This window comes from Elephantulus edwardii, unplaced genomic scaffold, assembly GCF_000299155.1.
Source record: "Elephantulus edwardii isolate Elephantulus edwardi_28Jun2011 unplaced genomic scaffold, EleEdw1.0 scaffold00014, whole genome shotgun sequence".
NCBI lineage: Eukaryota > Metazoa > Chordata > Mammalia > Macroscelidea > Macroscelididae > Elephantulus > Elephantulus edwardii.
The window spans coordinates 18,125,510-18,128,585 of record NW_006399764.1 but is presented as its reverse complement, the minus strand read 5'-3'; the positions used below and the strand labels follow the sequence as shown (position 1 = coordinate 18,128,585).

Sequence of the window (3,076 nt, the reverse complement as noted above, 5' to 3'; positions counted from 1 at the left end):
TTCTCCATATTAATTCAATCTGTATTCAGAGAAAATAATTTGTGAAGCTGTACTCAATAAAGAAGAATGTGACAACAGGATTGGAGGAAGACTCCTCAACAACCTGTAATATGCTGATGGCACACTTACTTGCTGAAGAGGATCAGAAACACTTTTAGCAGAAGAGCCATCTTAACATAAAGAAGACAATGTTCCTTACCACTGGGCCGGTGGGTAACATCATTATAGATGGAGAAAAGATTGAAAATAGCTAATGATGTTTTCTTACTTTGATTCTCACTCAACATCCTTGGTATCAACAGTCAAGTAATAAGGAGAGGTATTGCTTTGAGCAAGTCCACTGTCAGGGGTTGCTCCAAAATCCTCAAGAGCAGTGCTATCAGTTCGAGAACTAAGGTGCACATGATTCAGGCCATAGTTTTTTCAATTACATGCTGTGCTATGCACCTGAAAGTTGGACAATGAATTAGAATGACAGAAGAATTGATGCTTTTGAGCTGTGGGGTTGGCAAAGGGAAGTGAACATCCCACGGACTGCAAAAAAAACCTTACAGGTCTGTCTTGGAAACGGTGCTGCCAGCGTGCTCCTTGGAAGCAAAGATGACAAAGTTTCATCTCTCATGTACTTTGGACATATTGCTAAGAGAGGCTTTTTCTTGGAAAAGGATATTATTCTTAGACGGATGGAGGGTCAGCAAAAGAGAGGAAGAACCCCCCCACACACACAATGGATGGATATGGTGACTGCAGCAATGGGCGCAAGTGTATCAGAGACACTGAGGACGGGACAGGATTGGTGGGATTCAGGTCTGTTGTATATAGGGTCATTATGACTTGTACTTGGCTTGGTGGCACTTAACAACAATTGCCAATCCATAGAATATTCCGTATTCCCTGGCCCTGGCTTCCAACCTGTTAGCATCAACTGACCAGAGTCTGTGAATTTTCCACTCTGAGCCCACCTGAACAGCCCTGATCCCAGCTTTTGTATCCCCTGAGAACACTAAGAAGAATGTCCCTGCATCAGTTTTTGCTTGAGCCAATCACCAGCCACGCCTGGGATGGGGTTCACACTTAGATAGCCCTGAGCCCCAATAATCACGAAGCTCATGAGCTCAAGGAACACAACCGACACATCACAGGCATTGACTGGGCCCCCAAGGGCCAGGGCATGGTCGTCTGTGGGGCAGACTGTCTGGAGTCAGAGGGATGGCGTCTGGAAGCGCACGCTGGTGATCCCGCGGGTCAGCTGGGCCCCCACGTCAGTGGTCACCCCTGGGGAACAAATTAGCCATGGGCAGCGGGCATGGCTCATCTCCACCTGCTACTTTGGGTCCGAAAACGACTGGTGGGTCAGCAAGCACTTTGAGAAGCCTGCCCACTCCCCGGTCCTTGGCTTGGCCTGACATCCCAACAATGTCCTGCTGGCAGCAACCTGCTGTGCTAACTTCAGGCGCAGGAGGTTTTCTGCCTACACTAAAGAAGTGGACGAAAAGCCAGCCAGTGTGCCATGGGGCAGCAAGATGCCTTTTGGTCCAGCTGATGTCTGAGTTTGGTGGCAGTGGCACCGGGCGGGGTTTGGGGCACCATGTCCAGAGCAGACACCTCCAAAAGCGTGCAGGTCTCCCCACTCTGAAGATGGAGGTCCTGACCCTCCTAAACATGTCATTTGTGTGGGACAACAGCGTCCTGGCCACTGGCCCTGACTGCTGCCCGATGCTCTTCAACTATGATGACCGTGGCCTCTGGACCTTCGTCTCCAAACTGGACATTGCGAAGCAGAGCATCCAGCGCGACATAGACAAGCAGGGTCCCACCAGGGACTGTGACACGGCCTGGGAGATGCTGTACCAGGATAGTGTCACTCAGGTGTCCATGTACGGAATAGACGAGCAAGACCGCTGTAAAGTCTGGCATCGATGGAGCCGTGACCACTGGGGATTTCAAGACCTTGGAGTCTTCCATCCAGGGCCTCGCAATAATGTGAAGCTGAGCGAACCTCGGAGACTGAGCCCGCAGGTCCAGCCACAGCTGCCTGCCTCCCCCCACAAGAAACCTGAAAACACAGGCCATGCAGATGCTCCTGTGTGTGCGCACGTGTGAGAGAGAATAGAATTGTGAAAGTGTTGACATTTTTAAAGCAGTAATGATTCCCCCACCCCCACTTTGGTTTCATTCCATTTTTGACCAAAGCTTCTCTTTAAACAATTGATACTGGAAAATTACCATATTAACCTAAAGGAAGAGGGACAGGTATGTAAATCGTCAGCTAGAAAATTGAATAAAAATGTTAAATAGGAAAAAAAAGAATATTCAATATTCTTTGCCAACACCTTAATTAAATATATCAAGTCTTCTTCTGTTTTCCTTACTCATTATCTAAGACTTAAAGATGTTATTGTTGTTGTTATCTGCCATCAACTCACCTGAGACTCATAGTAGTCCTATATACAATAGCTCTGAACTGTGTCCTATCTTGAACCAATTTCACTGTGTCCAAAACACCTACTCCCATTACCCCAGTTACTGAGTCAATCCATCTCAACCAGCTTCTTCCTCTCTTATGCTGTCCCTCCACCCTTCCAGGCATGATTTTTTTTTTCTTTTCTCCAAGGACTGATCCCTCCTGGTCACATGCCCAAAGTATGTGAGATAAAGCTTCAAAATCCTTGCCTCCAAGGAGCAGCTCAGTGTTACCCTCTCCAGGACAGACCTGTTTGTTTTCTTGGCAGTCCATGGTGTGTTCAATACTCATCTCCAGCACCACAACTCAAAGGCATTGATTCTTTTTCTAACATACTTAGTCACTTTCCAGCTCTCAGATGCATAGCCAGTAATTGCAAAGACCATGGTTTGGATTGAGTGCACCTTAGTCTTTAGACTGACATCATTGCTTTTTAGTACTCTGGAGAGGTCCCTGATAACAGATTTTCCCCTGCAATTCATTTTTTTGATGTCCTGACTGCTGATGTCAAGAGGTTGATTGTGGAGCCAATTAAGCTGAGATTGTTAATAACCTCAGTCTCTTCTCCATCTATCATGATGCTGCCAATTGGCCCAGTGGTGAGAATCTTTG

The 3,076-nt window shown here is 47.0% G+C and overlaps 1 pseudogene; it reads left to right on the top strand.

Annotated features, from left to right (window-relative positions):
• The first annotated feature begins 981 nt into the window (after positions 1 to 981).
• LOC102849271 lies at positions 982 to 1,987 on the top strand (annotated as a pseudogene).
• The last annotated feature ends 1,089 nt before the right edge of the window (positions 1,988 to 3,076 follow it).